Source organism: Corythoichthys intestinalis, chromosome 1, assembly GCF_030265065.1.
Source record: "Corythoichthys intestinalis isolate RoL2023-P3 chromosome 1, ASM3026506v1, whole genome shotgun sequence".
In the NCBI taxonomy this organism is placed as follows: Eukaryota; Metazoa; Chordata; class Actinopteri; order Syngnathiformes; family Syngnathidae; genus Corythoichthys; species Corythoichthys intestinalis.
The window spans coordinates 80,570,925-80,592,093 of NC_080395.1; the positions used below are offsets into that span (position 1 = coordinate 80,570,925).

Below are 21,169 nucleotides of genomic sequence, written 5' to 3' on the forward strand. Positions count from 1 at the left end.
CGCAGCACCGCTAACGGCCCTCACATCGACCGTTTCACCGTTTCGCTGGTCTGACTCTGCTGACGCTGCCTTCAGGTACCTTAAGCAATGCTTTACTTCAGCCCCCGTGCTGGCACATCCTGACCTTGCCTTACAGTTCATTGTGGAGGTGGATGCCTCTGAAATGGGCGTGGGAGCAGTCTTGTCCCAACGACAGACTGGCGATGGCAAGGTGCACCCCAGTGCATTTTTCTCCCGCAGACTAACCCCCGCCGAGCAAAACTATAGCATTGGGGACCGCGAGTTGCTGGCTGTTAAACTTGCCCTGGAGGAGTGGCGGCACCTGCTGGAGGGAGCTCGCCAGCCTTTCATCGTTTTGACTGATCACAAAAACCTGGAGTACCTCAAGGCTCTCCTATATCTCAGGGGCACGTAATGTCAAGCCAGATGCCCTATCCCGCCAGTTCCTGCCTAGTGAGACCAGGGTGGACCCGGCCCCCATTCTCCCTTCCACCTGTTTTCTTGCTGCAGTGGAATGGGAGGTGGAGTCCAAGGTTAAGGAAGCCCTTGGGGAGCACCCGGACCCCCGGCAGGGGTCTCAGGCTAATTTGTTTGTTCCCGCATCAGTCCGGCAACAGGTGCTGGAGTGGGCCAACTCGTCTCGCCTGTTCTGCCACCCGGGTATCCGCAGGAGCCTCGCTGTGTTGCGCCAATGGTTCTGGTGGGCCACAATGCCTGAGGACACACGGGCTTTTGTCACTGCTTGCCACGTTTGCGCCCGCAACAAGACCTCGACCAAACCCAGCTCTGGCCTGCTTCGCCCTCTTCCCATCCCTAGCCGCCCGTGGTCCCATATCGCCCTGGACTTTGTCTCCGGTCTCCCCCCTTCCCGAGGTAACACCGTAATACTCACTGTGGTTGACAGATTTTCCAAGGGGGCCCATTTCATCCCGCTTCGCAAACTCCCATCGGCGAAGGAGACCGGAGAACTGCTGGTCCAGCATGTCTTCCGCCTGCATGGCATCCCGTCTGATATTGTGTCTGATAGGGGTCCCCAATTCACCTCGCAGGTGTGGAGGGCTTTCTGCGCAGCTCTGGACGTTGGTGTGAGTCTCTCCTCAGGTTACCATCCTCAAACCAACGGCCAGTGTGAACGCACAAACCAACAGCTGGAAGCAGCACTCTGCTGTGTCGCACAGTCCTGTCCCAATTCCTGGAGCGACCACCTCTCCTGGGTCGAATATGCCCATAATACCCTGCCGAACGCCTCCTCAGGCATGTCCCCCTTCCTGTGCTCACTGGGCTAACAGCCCCCCTTGTTCCCATCCCAAGAGCAGGACATAGCGGTTCCCTCGGTGCAAAGGCACATCAACCGGTGCACCAAGGTTTGGAGGAGAGCACGCGCTGCGCTAATCCGCTCGTCCGAAAGTTCCCAGGCCCAGTCCAACCGTCGCCGTACACCAGCCCCTGTCTACTCTGTGGGGCAGAAGGTATGGCTCTCCTCAAAACACTTGCCACTAAGAGTTAATTCCAGGAAACTGGCCCCACGTTTTGTCGGCCCCTTTGAAGTAGAGAAGGTAGTGAATCCCTGCTCAGTCCGCCTCAAGCTCCCCAGGTCTCTGCGTGTCCATCCCACCTTCCATGTTTCCCAGGTAAAGCCGGTCTCGTCATGCCCGTTGTCCCCTCCGGTGCAGACTCCCCCTCCTCCATTGTTAATTGACGGGCACCCAGCCTTCAAAGTGAGACGTCTCTTGGACGTCCGCCGTCGTGGCCGTGGGGTACAGTACCTCGTCGACTGGGAGGGCTATGGGCCTGAGGAGCGAAGTTGGATCCCAGCCAGGCAGGTGTTGTGCAGGTCCCTGATACGCGACTTCCATCGCGCCTATCCCGATCGCGTGCCTCGGGCGCCTTGTGTCGCCCGTGGGGGGGGGGGGGGGGGGGGGGGACTGTTAGGGCTCCTTGATTGCAGGCTGGAGACCAGACGGGCGAAGACGCCGACAGCTGCAAGCCATCGAAATCAGCCGCCTTTATAAGCCAGCTCGTCGTTGCCGCTCGTCGCCAGACCAAACTTTCAGTAATCCCGTCAGTGAAGTCCAGCATTCAGGTATTTACCACATTAATTCTTACCCGGCTAATCAGACCTCTTGTTCCGTCCCAGGATTCCCCGTGCCTGCTCCCTGAATTGTACCGACGCCTGATTGAGCTCCTGTCAACACCTGCCAGCTACACGCCAAGTGCACGTGCGGTGCTGCGACTTGTGCTCAAATAAACTTTTGAAAATCACCACAGCCACCCTTGTCTGCTTTGGGGTCCACTTCCCAGCGCACCCTAACATATTGAGTGTAATAGTGAAAGACACATATCAGCTCTGCACCCTGGTCCACCGGCTGAAGCTACACACCAGACTACAACCAACAAAGACGACAGCGGGGAGCAAAGTGAAAGCTCATCATCCTCAGTCAACTCCATGTGTACGAAGATTTGTGGAAGCGAAAATGGCTCACGTTCATGTTCCAAGATCTGCTTAGTGAAGCTGGTCAACGAGAGAAAGCTGTTAAAGTGTATGCTGTGTTGGACGAACAGAGCAACAAGTCTCTTGCTAAGACTGAATTCTTTGAAATTTTCAGTGTAAACTCTCAGATGATGCCATACACACTGAAAACATGCTCAGGTATACAAGAGACAGCAGGTCGACGAGCATCGAATTTCATACTGGAGGCTATGGATGGGAAATCACAACTTCCTTTGCCCACTTTAATCGAGTGTGAGATGGTACCAGACGACAGGACTGAAATTCCATCTCCAAATATTGCACTCCACCACGCTCACTTACAGCCAATTGCCAACAAACTGTATCCTGTCGATCACGACGCTCCCATTCTTCTGCTTTTAGGAAGAGACATCTTAAGAGTGCACAAAGTAAGAGAACAGATCAACGGACCAAATAATGCTCCTTATGCACAACGGCTGGACCTGGGGTGGGTCATCGTTGGAGATGTGTGCCTAGGAACAGTCCACAAGCCTTCGGATGTAAATGTATACAAGGCAAATATACTATCAAACGGACGCACATCTCTTCTTCATCAGTGTCCAAATACTATCAACGTCAAAGAAGACTACAGCGGTATGCAGAAACATCGTGGTTTAACATCACAAGCAAGCAAGGAGAACGAGCATGCTTAACCGAGCACCGATACTCTTGGATGTTCAGTGTTTGATAGAACTCCAGATGACCATAAACCAGCTCCATCAATAGATGACAACGCATTTGACTCTCATGGAGTCAGAGGTCTACCAAAATAATGAAAATAGACAAGTGACACAACCTGGAGTCGGCGCCAAAGATCGTGTGCAACGTCTACGCGGCAAGCTCTGAGGACCGCTACGTCTGTGTGACAGCGCGAACGCCCCTGGAGATGGGCAAAGACGACAGGCTAAAGACTGTCACCACCCGCCACAACACCGACAACCACCAGTGGCAGGACGTGGACTCGCTGCCTCTGATCTACATCTACGACAAATTCCAGATGGCAGTAGCTGCCACCAACCTGGAACGCATGGCTTCCTACTGCCCCAAGAGCTACGCCGAGCAGGACGAGGCGGCCCGTCAGAAAACCGGGTCCATGGATCTGCATTATATATATATATATTTTTCTTTCATCATTATTCATTCTTTTTTTTTTTCTTTTTTGCATATTTATTGTCTGCTTTTTTTTTTTTTTCTTCTTTCTTTCTTTAGGAAGAATGAAGCCTCTCGAGTAACCTCTGAGAATTTGAAATTTTCTTTGGTTGTATAACATATACTGTACAGTAGATATATATACAGTATATTATATATTTAAAATATATTTTAATAAAACTATTTTTTTTTTCTATCCAAACGGAGGAGGCACATTATAAATATGGCGCAAAACACTCAGATGACTTGAAGTTCTGCTCCGAGACCCCCAATTTGGCCAAATTTCAAAATTGACCTATATGCATGTGTGATACATCATTGGAAAGCTTAAAATCTCAATTTTCTGGGGGAAGAAAAAATTTGAACAGGTGGCCATTTTAAAAAAAAAAAAAATTTTTTTTTTTTTTTAAACAGCGGAAGCCTATCTGGAGGTGAGAGAACGCGACAGCAGAATTACAGACGCCATGACTTTAACGAGATCTTATCGTGTACTTTCATTTATCGATCCGAAAACTCCATGTAGCATGTATCACCAAGTGTCAAGACAGAGCTGTGAATGGCCACAGCTGTTTTTTTGGCGGATTTTATGGGTAAAACATGGTAATATAACAAGAATCGCCACGCAGAAATCACGGACATCAAGGAGTAGTCGAGATTTTCTTTTTCATATATTTACCCTTTTAAACGTCCCCCCCCCCCCCCCTAATTTTCTTTGTTTGGATCGATTATGAATCATCTAACATAACGGGGAAAATGCGACAGTAACAAACAAATACAGTTAAGCGATAGTTATGAGGTAGATATCTGTGACTTATTTACAGACGCCAATTGTTTTCATTGTGACGTAATGTAATTAAAAGTTTAAAATATGTCATGTTTAAAAATGATTCAAAATTAAAATAAATATATTCAATAATAATATTAAGATAATAAAAAATTAAAAATATTTTTTTTAAGTCGTTTTTCTTAAACGAAATATTAGACACAGTTTAATGATTCTAAACTCAAAATGGCAGACATTTTGGATAATAAATATAATTACTTTCTTTTTATGGCTTGGCAGAAACAAAAACGGTTGCGCGACGTCTGTAAACGGGGGTTTCCAGGGTAAAACGGACCAACTAAAAATAGTTCGGGGGCTTAATGCACCATGAATCTGCTATGGCAGCATATAGACATATTGTTCTATCAAACACATCGGTTCTTTTGGCTCAAAATGCTACAGTTTATTTTAAAGAAGGGTGCAAGAGCAGAAACTGCTTTTTCAGTCTTGTCTGTGTTTTCCGCCATATATTAACGTTATATAGGCATCTTTGAGTGAACATCGAGTAAAATTCAAGTGACTCAAGGCCGGGCCAAGTGTTCTCTTTTTGGGGGAATCAATATATGGTCTCCCTACTGTTAGCATCATATCAAAACAAATGAATGTGTCAACAGTGAATGTAGTGGTTTGAAGGGAGATGGCGTGCAAATGTTCACTGAAGTTGGTTTATAGTTAAAATGATGTTGTTTAATGTTTAATAAACTAACACATTAAGAGGTCAGTGAATGTTGACTATATTTCTGTAGTCTACGTTATTTACCAGATACTAAATGTGTGTACATGTATGCACACCTGCACATGAGCCCCACAAAATAATTTGTTTTCATCTTCCTGTGCTCTCTAACCAGAGCCGCTGTAGTGATCAGCACGTCTGAGCCAAATCGTCACAAGTAGAATGTTCTACACTTTTTTTGTTATTATCATTTCGACAATATTTTATTGTTTGTGATGTTAAATTTATATTATCTTGCACATATCTAATGTGGTATAATAATCATAATAACGTTGATATTAAATAAAGAGTCATTTTCATTGGTGAATGACTTTTTGTCATGTGTGGATACATGGTTAAATAAAAAAGGGTTCGATTGATAAATAACATGTTGTTTCATCATTTAAAAAACAAATCATTAAAAAAACAGATTTGGATTTAACATTTTAATTTCGTAGGGTGCGTAATTTTTGAGCCATAGGACAACGGGAGATGAACAACGTTACGATCGCACCTGAAATAAAACGTTGGTTGCGCTTTTGATATTTGACCACGAGATGGAAACAACGTACTTTATAACAATGTCTGAATTGCGTCGTGCTCGCAGTTTTTGGTTTTGTTCATGTATTTTAACTAGATTGCTGGTTTCTTTTCTAAATACAACCCAAACACGGGACTAAGCGTATTGTTTATTCCCCCTGTGAGTGCCGTTGGGCAGAAAGTAAAGTTAAAATAATAATAATAAAATGTAATGCTTTGTCACCAAAGCTGAAGTTGATAAAAAACTAAGAACATCATGTTTTAGCCTACACTCAAAGTTGTCTATCATAGTGTATCATATGGGATTTTTCATTATGTACAATTCGGTTCAAAAGTCTGGGGTCAAAGCGACCCCAAACTTTTGAACGGTAGTGTATGTATAACAAAACTACATACTGTGGTATTGAAAGTTCCCAAATGGCTTTAAAACAGAAAAAAAAAACTTTATTTATATTACATATACATTCATATATGCTGTTTTTTTTTTTTTTTTTTTTTTTTTAACTGTTTTGTTGGGGGTAAGCAATTGAGCAGATAATTGGAACAACAGTTATTAGGATGGGCAGGGCTGCAGGCAAGCAGATAGATGGGCAGGCAGGCCAAAAGACAGGCAGGCAGATAGATACATTCCTATTCTGAGTGCCCTGCTGCCACTTTAAAGGGTACCACGAATAGAAAGACATGTAGTTCTTAAACGATAAATTCTAGTACGAGTTATAATCATTTGATCTTAAAACCCCTCTTAATGTTTTCGTTTTAATACAAGTTGCAAAATTTTAAATCAAAAAAGTAACTAGTAGCTCGCCATTGTTGTTGATGTCGCAGGGCGGCGATGTCACATGAGTACACTGCTGTACTTCCACAGTGTCACTCTTTAACTATGTTAGGTAGTGATTTAAATACACCACAAGGTGTCAATGGCGAGTATTAAATTATCAAGCCAATGACTACATTTGTCCCTCGACGGACGCCGTAGTTTCCTTTTTCGTGCGGGTCCATTTGTGCCTTACGTTCATTTGTACGTTGTCTTCACAACATACAAGACTCCTGACATAGTTTGTATATTGTGACTAAATATTGCCATCCAGTGTATTTGTTGAGCTAAACGAGTTGCTAAAATGTTTAAATACAGTTTCACCAAAGTCTTATGCGTATTTTGCATAATTCAGTGACGTGCGGTCAGGGGAGGCTCTGCCTCACCTGTCATCATGACAAAAAAGTAATTATAGCATTGATTTTTTATTCATATTTGTCCATTGCTCTTTATGTATGACTCATTTCAAACATTTTTATAGTCAAAATCGCTGAATTTGCCTATTTCCTGTTCAAATAAAGAAATGAAACGAGAGGTGCGGCAGCAACGAGTAAAGCCTCACCTCTGATTGCGCAATCCATAACAAACCGGGTTGATACATGGAATTGGAGCGTGCTGGTTGCCGTACATCTGCATGTCGCCATTATAATGTTTCCACATACGTTTATTTGACCTGATTTTCCACAGTCTGGCTAATGTCTTTATCCCTTAAAGTTTAATGTTTGTTAGCGACATATTTAGTTTTGCTGATGGGAAATAAAACCGCAGTGAAAAGGCACAGGCTGCGGCAGATAGTACTCTGCCGCACTGCAAAGGGGCGTACGTGAAACTAGACTTTCCGTTAAAAGTGGACGCGGTTAACACAACACCGGAGCTAAAAGGTTTGCTTCAAACTACGGGACAGAAGATAACTCGCGCTTTTCAAACGGACTGGTACACCGGAAAAGACTGGCTATGTGGCTGTCCTTCGAAAAATCGCCTTTGCTGCTTTCCCTGCCTTTTCTTCTCAACTTGTGCCAATGTCTGGACTAACACGAGATATTGTGACATTAAAAAACTACCACGAAGCCTCAGCAAACATGAGAGCTCGACCACTCACATTCAAAGCCTGATTGCTTTAAAAACTTTTGGAAGCTCAAGGATCGATTTGGCTTTGAAGAACAGCGGAAGCTCAACGGTAGCATCCTCAAGGCTAAGGTAAAAGAAAACCGAAAGAGTTTGAAAGACCTCATTAATGCAACCTGCATCCTAGCTAAACAGGAGTTAACATTTCGTGGTGAAAGCGTGTAAGCTCTTCTAAACGTGGCATATATGTAGAACGATTACATGGTTTTGCTGAGAAAGATGAAAGGTTAGCTAGACATTTGGACACGTCCACTGTGTTTTCTGGCATGTCAAACAGAACACAGAACGATCTAATTGAAGCAATCCTCTCCATTGAGGCGGAGAGATTTTTTTTTAAAGTAAAGGAAAATAAGGAGGACTTTTACAAAAAGGGCGTAGGTTTGCATAGGGACGGTAGGTACATAACACTACCAACTTTTCAGGATGCTAAAATTGTCCCCACAAACTTTTAATTAGCCTTACCTTTTTTGCATGATATAATGTTCAGTTATATAGAGAATTTAGATCTTTCAATAGTTCCATATGTTGTAAGGATAGAATTGACCCTACCATTATTAAGTGAATCATTTTCATTATGTTTATGTTTGCTAATAAAAACCAGACATTTATTCAGGAAGTTTTCAAAATGTTTCTTTAGTATTTTTTGAAAACAAAGGTTTGAATCGAACAGTGTATCATCTGAACCAATGCACGTAAAAGTTATTATCAGAAGATAAGGATTTATTTTGCATTGATCATTTTGCCTATTAATTAATTAGGTTCATATACATGAGAAATGTGGCCCTTTGCCCCCTTCATCCAATCTGTTTGGTCTAATTGATGTCCCGTCCCCAGCAAAAAGTGTACCTACATGCAAGTTATGCTGTTATATCGTCCCTACGAATGTTGAGACCAAACCTATGCCCTTCCAAAGTAACGCCGGTTTTTGTGGTGAAGGACAGGCGCAAGACCACAAACAGTTTTCATTTCAATCTTATAAAAAAAAATAATAATAATAATAATAAAAAAAAACAGCTTAGACCAAGAAAAATACAATAGAATATTTAAAAACTCAATTTTGGCCTTAAATAAAATATTCTTTGTATATTCTTTTTGGACAAGCGTTCAGGAGGCATCCAAACCAGATGGCCGAACCCCCTCAGCTGGCTCCTCACAATGCGGAGGAGTAGCGGCTCGATCCTCCATCCCGGATGATCACTTTTTCACAATTATCCAAGAATGAACTCTTTACACTCTGCGTAGTAAAATCGGGGACGCGGCGTCCCCTTGATATGTGTTGGCCATAACGTCTGTTGTACCATAAAGAAAATAAATAATTTTTGGGCAGTACATAGACGAATAGTAGCTCTTTCATTCAATACCAGATGTCCTGACAGATCCAGATACCTGTTGCATTGTACCCAAATGAGTTTTCCGCAGAGCCAGGTGGTTTACCAAAAATTGACCGTTACCAAAATTCTTCACGATGACCGACGTAATTTTGACCATGTCGGTAAATTTGGTCATTTAATAAAACAAGTGAATATAGTCTTTTCATCCCGCTTTGACGCTGTGTTGTTCGGCTACGTTCGTTCCCCTTTAAGAAAGCAGTCAGTGTGTTTACATGTGAAGTCACGTGGTTATCAGGAAATCAAGCAAACAGCAGCCCAGTAGGCTAACGCTAGCGGCTAATGCTACAAGCAAACGTGATGGAGTCGGGCTTAAGGGAGCTTAGCCAAACTTTCACCCGACATTAAGTAGACTCTTGGCGGCCTCCAGGCAGGCTTTCACCCGCTTTCCTCACGATTTCATGAGAGGGTGCTTCTATTGCTTTCTACTGGCTGACGCTAGCGGCTAACGCTACAAATGAACGTGATGGAGTCTGATAGCGGCTCTAACCTTGTCAAAACGGCTGAACTTAATGAGTGGATTGGGCACCGACTGCATCTAGCAATTAGTATGTCGCGTTATTTTGTATCTGTGTGTGTGTGTGTGATTTCTTTGACAGCTTTTATGATGGTAAAGCATTCACCATAAATTATAATCCAACAGTGGGGCTTATAATATCACCATTTAATGGCCACCGCTATTTTTCTGTATGTGCTTGCTTTATTCTCTGTCATTACGGCCATCATAAAATCTTAAACGCTTCATTGGCATAAGAGCAATATAGCTTTAGCGTGTGTCTCTGTGGTGGGGGTGCATATGTGCGTGCATGTATTTAAAAAAATGCTCTGAAAAAAAGAAGAAAAAAAAAACAAAAAACAGAAACATTGAAGTAAAAAGCAAAAAGTAATAATGTCACATCAGCCATGAACAATAAGTTGTCTGTTTGAAGTGTACTGTTCAAGTCGTATGTCATTTGTGTTACAATGACATGTTTGCACAGTCGTCGTATTGATTTGTATAATGTTGTTCAAGTCATACTAGCTGTTATAAATGTTCACACTTGAATTCTTACTGTTTACAAGACATTTTCATATACTTAATGTTTAGACTGCATGTACAATTGTTAAACATGTTAAATTGAAAGCTGGTAAATAAAAAAGAGAAACAGTACAGAAAAGCAGTTTCTTTTCAGGTCAGTCACGTCAGCCTCTCGCCATAGTACACGCACACACACACCCACGCATCCCCCACCCCACACACACACAATTTAGTTTTTGTGTCTCAGTTTTTGTGTTTGTTTTTGTGTCTGTCTGTTTGTCAGTTTTTGTGTTTGTTTGTCTATCTGTCAGTTTGTATATTTGTTCGTGCCATGTGAGAGAATATTGTCAAAAGCTGGAGAGGTCATTAGCAAAAAGAGGAACCGGCTGAAACCAAATGCTGCTGAGATGATTCTGTTTTTAAATAAAAATGTGTGAAACACCCAAATCCCCATCCCAGTGTCACTAGCATTCTATACACCTACCATCAAGAGTTCCCTATTGCACAAGCATTTGCGTATTTCATTTAAAAGTAACACAACAGCTTTTTTTTGTTTGTTTGTTTTCATTATTATTATTATTATTTATTTATTTTTTTTTATTAATCTGGGGGAAGAATAAAGAATACATTTCAGGCTAGTGGTCAAACCCACTACTGCTCGCACATCAGACATAGTATATAACCACCATACCACCCACAGGTTTCATTGTTCAGATGACACTTGGTCATTTGGTTAGATGACAATTCAATATATTTTTGTCCAGAAGATGTCACCACACTGAATTGTGTCAAATGCCTCGTAGCACGGAACCATCTCAACACATTTGCTTCAGCGGTACAGAAAGCAGCGGTGAAGCAGTGTCGTCTGTCGTGACTCACCACACTGATTCGTGGCAAATGCTTCATAACACTGAATGAACCATTTCGACACGTTGCTTGATATATATTTACTGCTTCAGAAAGCTAAGGTTTCTCCATCACTAGTACGACCCTAATTTCCAAATGTTCCACGTGACGTTGAGACGTGTTTGATGCACGAATTCTTCTTTGTTTGTATGTTTGTTTTCTTTTGATGCACGAGTTCTTTAGAGCGTCATCCTCCAGCCTTTGTGTCGTTGGACGTGCGTGCGTGCGTGCGTGACGTAGTCAAGCTTGTGTGTCTGTCACAGAGCGAAAGAGGCTTGCGTCGTATTAAATTCTCCTCTGAAGTTTATCTGGCTGATCTTCTATCTGGACCTGAGAGATGAAGAAGGCACAATCGCTCCTTTTCCAAGCGTTGACCGTGCTTGGCATTTGGGCTTCGCTTGGTGAGTTCACGTTTTTATTTGACTTCAAGGTTCACTGCAAACGTTGTTGGGACTGGATTTGTTTCTTCAGATCATTAGGGGATCAATATAAAAGGGCATTTTATTGGCCCCACCTCGGGGAAATGTATACTTGTCAGATTACTAGACATATTAAGCAAACTGTCAGTCTCATTTGAAACAATGGAAACAATACATAATACATCCGCGGTTTTGAGACACTTTCTGATCCGACTGTGAACTTTTGAAAAAAGGGTGTAGTAAAGCCTATTTAAAACTAACGACTGACTTTAAGCATTGATATACCACTCATTTAACTCACTGACCGCCACTGACTGAAAACCTGAAACATTCACTTCGGTTTGCCTTGGAAGGCTGCAAATGGATTGGACGTCTAGCACCGTCATTGGCACAGAAACGTGAGAATCCATAGCCAGTCCTCCCAGTTAAGAATAAGCGCACTTCTGTTGTTGTCAGTAGTAAGCTAAACGAACCAAAATTATACATTAATACAAATGTATATATATAACTATTTTAAAACTATTAAAATTATTATGAATTAAAAAAAAATAACACTAAATATTACTATTAAATTGTATAATAATAATTTTAATTTAATAATAATAAATTTAATAAATTCATAATAATTTATTTTTTAATTTAATTTTATAGTATTATATAATACTATATTATTAGTAGTAGTAGTATTACTAAATATAATAACACTAAATATATAATACTAAGTATTGACTAATGGCAGTTAAATACTCTTGTAGTTTAGTTTTGGTTAGTTTTAGTTTTATACTAAAGGGTCATAGTATTTACCTATGATATAAATAAATATCTACTTTTTTTAATTCCATTATAATCTTAATGATTTTTTAATCAATAAATTATCAATAAACCCAATAGATTTGTATTAATGTATAATTGTATTTTTTCATATATAAATAAAATTAACATTAAAAAATAAAAAATAAATACATATATGTTACAGTTCTACATGGACTGAGGTTTTCAATGCAACGCTTCACATTCCAGGTGTTTTGTTTCACATTGCGAGATGGATAATTTTGTATGTGGTGCTTGTGTGTGTGTTTTGTCATAATGTATCAAACGTAGGAAGAGAATGTCCAAAAGACATGTGCTTCAACACAACAGAAAACTTAGCTCCAAAACCATTGTCTGTGATCTCAATTGATCTGGATCATGAATACATATAGGTTGAGGTGCTGGAGGGGGAGGGATAATTGAACTTTTAATGACCGAAGGGAAAACAAACAACAACAAAAAACCTGCAGTTGAACACAATCTTGATGACTTTTACAATTGTTGTTACAATATGATTAACACCCCCCACCAACACAAACCTATATAAAGACAAACCGAACACTTTAAAATGCAACTTTTTTTCACCTCGACCTATAACCTTACTCACCTTGTCTTCACTGATGCAAAAGCATCTATTGCACTTTCATATGACAGTTGTTTTGGAAGGGCACTTCTTTCCTGGACTTGGTGGGCTTGGACTTGGTGCTCATGTGGATAAGTTCGCTGTAAAATGACACATTTCAAAGGTAAAGCGTTGGTCAACAACATGTCACTTGTATTCTGCTTGCCTTTAGCCAAAGCATCGAAAGCGTTACTCTTTGCACATCCTAAGTGTGTGTGGGTGTGTGCGTGCGTGTGTGTGTGTGTGTTTCAGACAACCCTATGCTGAGAGCTACAAACTCTTTTGTGAACAAGTGATCCGTCAAAGGATTATCGTTGACAAAGAAGTGCTCAGAATGGACAAGCCAAGAAGGTTGTTCGTGAACATCGTGAAGAACCATGAGGATCTTGATGCTTCAGACTACAGGTAATTTATAAATATTCATACTAAAAAGTTTTTTTTTTTTTTTTTTTATTTAGTCTCTGAAAAAAAGCCTTGAGAGAACGTTTCATTTTGTTCTCTTTGGTGTATTTGTGTGAATGAGAAATATAAGCGCAAGAGTGAATGTATTATGTGGGTGTGTGTGATGTGAATATGTGTGTCTTGTGCTCATCTTTCCCTTTAACTTTGTTTCAGGCGGGATATGCTGAAAAGAAGATTGAAGTGTGATTTCCCCCAATTAGTTTTTTATGGGGAGAGATTTGTCTCAAAAATATTCTCACAAATGCTTTCGCGATTCACACATATCTTTTGTAGATGCACAAATATATCAGAGATTTTCACATGTATTTTCGAGATCCACAAATATATCCATGAGTTTCACATGTGTTTTTGTAATTCACAAGTATATCCTCGAAATTCACATGTGTTTTTTTTATGTAGTGCGTGCACTCATCATGAATTATTGTTTGTAAGCATTCGAATTGTATATGGGAATCAGCGGCCGAGTGCATTTATTTTTGAGACAAACATAACAAGAAACGGTCAAATTTTCTCACACAAGCGCATTCGCGATTCACACTTGTGTTTTTCGAATTCACAAATACATCCGCGATTCTCACAAATACATTAGTGATTTTCACACGTGTTTTTCAGATCCACAAATACGTCCGCGTTTTCCTCGTGTGTTTTTTAAATCCACAAATACTTCCGCAAATGTCGCATGTTTTTTTTAATGATGTGCGCGCAATTATCATGACTTGACATTTTTTAAGCATTCAGTTTTGCTTGTGAATTGCTGGAGCTGTGTTTTTTTTGTTTTTGTTTTTTTTTTTAAACAGCGAACACGCGCATTTCTTTTTGAGACAAACGTCACTCGATGTTTCACCAAGATTTTCTCACACACAGTAAACCAAGAATTTTCACGTGTCTCAAATAACCTCCGCCTCAGTCCGATAGGCGGCAGTATTGAGCGCATAGAAAGGTCAAAAGTGCCCATCAACACAGATGGCAAATGGTGTTCTACTTATGTAGCGCTTTTCCACCTTTCAAGGCGCTCAAAGCGCTTTACACTACATCGCCATCTACATACAGGTGACGCAGCACCAGGAGCAATGTGGGGTTCAGTATCTTGCTCAAGGATACTTAGGCGAGTTCATCAGGGCAGAGAATTGCACAACCTCTGGGTTGGGGGACAACTACTCTACCGCAGAGCCACGCCATCCCCATCCCCAGATCACATACGGACACCTAGCGGGTGACATTACACCGGGCAACAGATAAACAGGTGTCTTGGGTCCGTTGGAAAACCTACCCTATTCCATTTTTTGTTTTTATGTGTGTTAATAAAAAAAAAAAAAAAAAAAAAGAGAAATGAATCATCTCCCGTTTCCCAATTAAAAACTGCTAATTCAATAACGGAAACGAGACTTAATCCATTTTACCAATTAATGGTTTTGAGCTGAAGTCGAAAAACAAAATATGTCCAATATTTGTTTTTATTAACAAAAAAAAAAAAAACAACAGCACAAATATGCCAGGGGGTTATAAACATTTCAAACATTGCACATCAGGAAAATAACAAAACAAAACAAAAACAAAAAAACAATGAATAATGCTGTGAGCAATTATTCACAAAGAGATTCAAGTTTTTCCACAAATATTGTTATTTTCCGCTTTTAGATTATTTGATTTTTTAAACAGATTTATGTAGCACACAGTCTCGTTATGAAAGTGAGAAAAAGAAGGTAACAGCTTGCTAAATTTACATTTGTGTAGGTAGAATTTCGACAAAATGACAAGATTAATAATAGAAACAATCTCTTTCTTGAGATTCTTATAGAAACAAAAACAAAAAAGACATTTTCCCATTTGAGTTTGAAGTCCACATGTGTAGGCTCCTGATTCTGAACTTGCAAAGTTCTTTCCAAAATTTATTGGAAAAAGAGCAGGTCCAAAAAAGGTGCTGAACTGTCTCTGTATCAATGTCCCACTTTAATTTTTTTCATGTAGTGGTTTGCAGGATAGTACTTATCTATAGATAATTTTGAAAGCGACTTCTTTGACCTTACTTGTCAACCGAAACATATTGGGGATAGTCCATACTTAGGCGTGGACCAAATGATATCTCCAAAAAGACTTAACATATGCTTTGGATCTAATCTCGTTCTGAAATAGAGATCGAGTATATCTATTCAAATTTTTGTTATGTAGTAAACATAATTTCCCCACACTTGAATTTAGTATATTTGGAGGAGATAAAGTTTGAAATGGCATGTTTACATTTCTGCACAGCATAATGAATCCTGAAGGAATCGCATCATCAACACTAGCATATTGCTTAGGTCTAACTGGTAACTGAAAATAATCCCAAAACTCCGCGTAAAACATAGGTGCCATTAAAAAGTTGTGACACAAAAAGTGTCTTCTGCCTCTAATTGTCCAAAAATAAAGATTTGTTTTTGCAAAGAATTCAATGAGCCATGACCCGGAAGACGAGGCCTTATTGAAGAAAAACATCGTTTTCCGGTTCAAGGCTCATTGTAAAAGCGAACTCGGAGGAAAACAAATATTGGTCGTATTTTGTTTTTCGACTTCAGTTCAATAAATTGACATTGTAAAAACGGATTAAGGTTCGTTTTTCGTTTTTTATTTTCCAAAATTAGAAGGAAAAACAAACGGCCTCAAGGTACACGGACAGTCTTGATAGTTCTTGAAGTTTGGGAATCATACTTTTATAGTCTATGCGCTCAAAACTGCCACCTATCAGATGAAGGCGGAGGTTATTTGAGACACGTGAAAATTCTCGGCTTACTGTGTGTGAGAAAATCTTGGTGAAACATCGAGTGACGTTTGTCTCAAAAAGAAATGCGCGTGTTTGCTGTTAAAGAACACAGCTCCAGCAATTCACAAGCAAAATTGAATACTTAAAAAATGTCAAGTCATGATAATTGCACGCACATCATTAAAAAACATGCGAAACTTGCGGAAGTATTTGTGGATTTGAAAAACACTTGTGGAAAACGCGGACGTATTTGTGGATCTGAAAAACGCGTGTGAAAATCACTCATGTATTTGTGAGAATCGCGGATGTATTTGTGAATTTGAAAAACACGTGTGAATCGCCAATGCACTTGTTCTTGTTATGTTTGTCTCAAAAATAAATGCACGCGGCCGCTGATTCACAAATACAATTCGAATGTTTGCAAACAATAATTCATGATGAGTGCACGCACAACATTAAAAAACACATGTGAATTTCGAGGATATATTAGTGGATTACAAAAACACATGTGAAACTCATGGATATATTTGTGGATCTCGAAAATACATGTGAAAATCTTGGATATATTTGTGCATCGACAAAAGATATGTGTAAATCGCGAAAGTATTTGTGAGAATATTTTTGAGACAAATCTCTCCCCATAGTTTTTCACACCCCTTTCCAGCGCAACATGTCTGAAATGTTTTTTTTGTTTTTTTTGTTGGAGACTTTATCATCAACAGACAAACTTTTAGACAGGATACCTCAGTCATCAGGTACATCAGCTACCGACTCTACTGAGGTAAGACAAGAAAGTGACACTGAACAAATGGCTAGCACAACATCTGGTTGGAAATCCACAGAACAAAGAAGGACACTTTACAGTGCAGGGCTGCTATTGAGGACCATTCTAAGCGAATCACCCTCACTGAAATGCCCATGGCCTCCCACAGCAGAAGATTTAAATGTATGTGAAGCGAAAGCTGTTGTGCCTGTTGAACAGTACAATCGATTGGTGCAACAGAAGAACCAACACTAGCCGGGTATGTTGATATTCCTGATGATGTGAATCTAAAAGTTCTCTCTCTATGTCAAGACATTGTGTATCTGGAATGTCCATTCCTCCAACAAGTGATGCTCTCTTCCAACACAGCAAAAGGGCAAACTACGAGGCAGCAGTAATGCGACATTGTCTGACTGGTATGATGTGTGCCCCTTCACCAATTGGCAATGGATGGGACATTGAGGATGGTGAATTAACAGTAAAATGGATGACTAGAAATCCTGCCCCAGATAGTGTGCTACAGGTAATCCACTGTGGTTGCAAGATAAGCAAGTGTGAGACTGAAAGATGTTCATGCTTGTCTGCAAAAATGTCCTGTACAGATTTATGCCACTGCCAGGACTGTGAAAATATTTCAAAGGAAATGGGATGATGACACTGATGATACTGATATTGATGAGTAATCACCCACCATCTCTCCTATGTTTAGTTTCATTATCAAAATGTTACTCTCCATTTTAACACCTTTAAAACAACAACAAAAAAAGGCTCTTTTCCCTTTTCCAAAAAAATAGACCTTTGTTCAATTTGACTGCCAAAAAAGATGGATGTTCCAATGAAGTGCTATTGTTTTATTGAGAGTGCACATTTCATATATGTGTGTGTGTATATATATATATATGTGTGTGTATATATATATATATGTGTGTGTGTATATATATATATATATATATATATGTGTGTGTATATATATATATATGTGTGTGTATATATATATATATATATGTGTGTGTATATATATATATATATGTGTGTATATATACACACTGATACACTGCCCATGGGAAAACCCATGGACAGTGTATCAAATACTTGTTCTCCCCACTCTATACATATATATTCCTAGATTTTGACAAAATTGGTGCAGGGAAACGTTGGGTGAACTTTTAACCCAAAGTTCAGAAGGGTATTATCTTATCAAAAAATGCATTGAACAAGTAGTGCCCAGACAGTGGAACGAAACCCATTTTCTAGGCACTTTTTCAGGGTCCACCCCAAGGCCTAATTCTATTTAACACAAGACTTATTTTTCATCCCATACAATTTATTTAGCAATTGGGGGAAATTACTTAGATACATACTGTAAAAATATTGGAGTAGAGAGATAAAAACAATGATGACATTTTGCTGCTGTCTGTTGCATTTTCCGCGTTCTGAATCTTCCCCATTGGGCTGATTTCTAAATCAGCTGAAATCGTTACTCTGCCGACGTCATCACCTAGATGGAGGCACTAGAGCGCTACAATGATAGGCGGGGCTAAACGGCAGATTAAAAGAAACATTTCTCTTCATCTGCGCTTTGCCAAATTGTTGTATATAGTCGAATGATCTCAAAATATGATTTTAATTCACATAATAATGCTATTTAATTTCATCGTGTCACAGGCGCTTTAAAAGTCAGTGATTGCAGGACTGGTTTACTTTCAAAAAGTGCTTGAGCCGAGTTTTGAGGGTTTGTATTGCGGGACACTCCCTGATGGCCCTACTATGACCCTAGTCATGGGGGCGGGGGCAAATCAAAAATTAAATAGTATTTTTTTAAATTAAGAAACAAAGCACATGAAAAAAAAAATACATAGTAATGAAGTAATAAAATAGAAATAATTCTACATGAAATGAAATTCATTCTAAAAAAAAAATCAAAACTTCAAAATATAAATGAAAAATTATTGAAATAAATCAAGATTAAAAAAAATAATAATAATAATAACATTAATTCAAATAAGTGTCCCATGTGTGAATTTTGCTGTGGGAAAGTTATTCATTTAATTTTGTTTTGTTTGATGAATCTTGTGACCTCTCATATCTTAACTCTATGGCTGCCTCTTACGGTATTCAATCCATTTCAACTGATTGTTCGATCGCTTCCAGCCCCTCCCAGTTAAAATGGATTGGACGTCTATCAATATCTTTTACTTATTACCACAACAAAAATTGTGACCTGGGCTGGCGGTGGTGAGGTAAACTAATGATAACTTTTGGATAGATGTCCACTGATGTGACCACTGTAACCGAAAGGGTTAAACATCATCCTCAAAAATAAAAAGTGCAAATTACCACACAAATGTTCCTTTTTGTGCTATACACAAGTGTGGATGCAACCCCGTTGGTTACATAACTCTGTCGGAATGGCTGACGGTTACCCATTTGATTATTTCACCTTATAACGCATACTGTAGCTTGATCTGAGGCTGAAATGCATCCCAACTCTTCTTTCTTGATTTCTGTCCCAATTTACATCCATTGTCCAGTTCACTGGCGCCTGTGGCACAGCTGTGATGGTGTGTGATGTAATCCTACTTGGTTTAGTTATTGTTGGGTAAAGAGACATACTATACATTGTATCCAAAAAATTGTCCATTGCTGCCAGTTTGCTTGGATTTAATAAATCAATATTAAAATCTCCACAGATGAAGAATGTTTTCTGCTTAATAGTGGAAAACAATTGGCTCATCCATTCAGTGAAGGAATCAATACATGAACCCGGTGATCGATAGATTCAACTGACAATTATATTTTTCTTTTTTTCATTGGAGATCTCTATTGTCAAACATTCCAAGTGTTCTTGACATATCTATTCAATTCAATTTTATTTGTATAGCCCTAAATCACAACAAGGTTGTCTCAAAGGGCTTTGCAGAGGCAATATGATACAAAATCAGAAACAGCAAATGAAGCAATGAAGATGAATACATACATTTCAAGTCCTGGGCATCCCCCATCCTTAGACCCTCCATGTCGGCAAGGAAAAACTCCAAAAACTCCAGAGTCTTTGGGAGAAAATGAGAAACCTTGGGAAGTACCACACTGAGGAGAGATCCACTCCCGGGACAGATAGGCAGGGAGCACCAGTACTGCTAATGGGAATTAGCAGGCGAAGTTACAGTCCGTAAAGATACATTGGAGTAAAGGAACAAGAAGAGGTCCATCTAGCCAGATGAGACGGGGGTAGCAACGAGGACATCCATCCAGCCAGGGGTCCGGACAGTCAGGAGGCTGCAGCTGAAAAAGGGGTGGGGGGAAAGGGGAGACCGGGTGACGAGTGATGAAGAGACTAGACAGATATTACCATATTACTAGATATTACCATTGGAAAATAGAAATTAAGTAAGACAAGTGGTACTGTAGGTAGAGTGAGAAAAAGGAGATAGAACTCAGTGGCTGTACTTCCCCCAGCATTATAGCTTCTAGTGCAGCTGTATCTGTTAATACCATACATTTAATTGATTTATGAATATATAGGGCAACTCCACCACCAGTTTTCTTTTCTCTATGTATTTTAATTCGTAATCATCCATAAGAAAATCAATACCTTTATCAATATTAAACCACGTTTCTGTGATCGCAATTATGCTGAAGGGGTGTGTAAATTGGTGCAGATAGTCTTTGGTAGAGCTGACATTTTTGTACATGCTTCTGCTGTTGAAATGTATAATTGACAGTTTTGCCCATTGAGTTGATATGATTTTCATACAGATCTTGTGTAAAAATAATCGCAATTGGTAACAGTAGAAGAAAAGAAATGATTGTCAGGATCACTTTCTATATTAGGGACTCTTTTGTTGGACTCGTTGGATTTAAAGGCCTCAAGTTCTATTTGTTTGTTCTGAAGGGTTCGCAGAAGTGGATCAATGTCGCTCTTATTCCTGAGTACAGTTCGTGTGTTTGATGTATCGTTCATAGTCATTGTATGCAGAGATGGTACCTGGTCTTGATAGGTATCAGTACTTTTCAAGCTCTTCAATATCTCGCACCATCAGCACTTTTGCTTCCTCAGGCGTTCCGTTCCATTTAATGTATATTTTACAATTGACTACCCACGTGTGTTGAATCTTGCGTTGCTTTTTAAGATACCTTGCCTTTTTGGCGATATCAGCATTCTTCCGTGTTAAGTGATCGTTCATATATACGTCGGTACCCTTCAACTTGCGACCTTGTTTCAGCAGCATTGTCTTGTTTTTTCGACTGATAAATCTCACGATGATGGCTGGCGGTCTGTCATTCCTCATCGGCATTGAGTGGCACGCCTCGATGTGCTCCAAGTCCAACGTTATTCCCTTGCTCCGTAAGGTAAGATGCCACTTGTTGC

General features: G+C 39.9%; 1 long non-coding RNA gene across 7 annotated transcripts; it reads left to right on the plus strand.

The window, feature by feature from the left end:
• Positions 1–10,904: 10,904 nt before the first annotated feature.
• LOC130921942 (uncharacterized) lies at positions 10,905–20,756 on the plus strand. Of its 7 annotated transcripts, none has more exons than XR_009064432.1 (6): positions 10,905–11,385; positions 12,868–12,959; positions 13,088–13,240; positions 13,451–16,818; positions 16,880–17,059; positions 17,170–20,756. It is a non-coding gene; the product is annotated as an uncharacterized LOC130921942 (long non-coding RNA). The 7 variants fall into 7 exon arrangements; XR_009064437.1 differs by having other exon boundaries at positions 10,915–12,959; positions 13,451–13,479; positions 16,744–16,818; positions 16,902–17,059; XR_009064436.1 differs by having other exon boundaries at positions 10,921–12,959; positions 13,451–13,479; positions 16,744–16,818.
• Positions 20,757–21,169: the final 413 nt, after the last annotated feature.